Here is a 1,025-nt window from a genome sequence, read left to right as displayed (position 1 = left end):
TTAAAAACGATGAAAATGTCATGATAGAATCGGAGGAAAAAATGAGTGAGGAGTTTAACAATTATTTTCTATCGGTGTTTACTAATGAGAGGTTAGATAAAGTACCTGACTGCGATCCGATTTTCAGTGGGGATGAAGAAAGTAGTCTATCTAATATCAGCATTAGTAAAAAAGAAATAGTCAAGCAGATTGAAAGACTTAAAGCTACAAAATCTACAGGTCCAGACGAAATTTTTCCAAGAATGCTTAAGGAGTGTAAATTTGAAATCTGCGACCAGTTAACTGAAATATTCAATAAATCGGTAGACACTGGTTTTGTGCCAACTGCTTGGAGGCAGGCAAACGTTGTTCCTGTTTTTAAGATGGGAGATAGATCGTCTACAGGCCAATCAGTTTGACATCGGTTATAGGAATAAGGCTTGAATCAATAATAGTAAATAGACTCAGAGAACACATCGAAGGACATAATTTGATTCGTGATTCGCAGCATGGTTTCTCCCAGGGTAAGTCATGTGTGACTAATCTTCTATACTTTTACAGTAAAGTATATAAGGCGTCAGATAACAATGATAATTACGATGTTATTTACCTTGACTTTAGCAAAGCGTTCGACAAAGTGCCACACCAGAGACTACTAAATAAAATCGAAGCCCATGGCATAGGAGGAAAAGTGTTAGAATGGATTAGAGATTGGATTAATAACAGAAAACAGCGGGTCACCATTAATGGGATAAAATCTAGGTGGGGCATTGTTACAAGCGGGGTCCCCCCAGGCCTCGGTTTTGGGTCCCTTGTTGTTCATTATGTACATAAACGACTTAGACGATGGGATAAATAATGATGTTAGTAAGTTTGTGGACGACACTAAAATAGGACGCCTAATTTGGTCAGGGGACGACACAGATTCTGCAGGGTGATCTTAATAAATTGTTAACATGGTCGGTGAAATGGCAAATGAACTTCAATATCTCTAAGTGTAGCGTGTTAAACGTAGGGCTACACAACCCCGAAAATAGATACAGCTT

The sequence above is a fragment of the Oratosquilla oratoria genome, chromosome 37 (assembly GCF_046742065.1).
Source record: "Oratosquilla oratoria isolate Oo_2021 chromosome 37, ASM4674206v1, whole genome shotgun sequence".
Lineage (NCBI taxonomy): Eukaryota > Metazoa > Arthropoda > Malacostraca > Stomatopoda > Squillidae > Oratosquilla > Oratosquilla oratoria.
Note: the sequence above shows the minus strand (reverse complement) of the source record.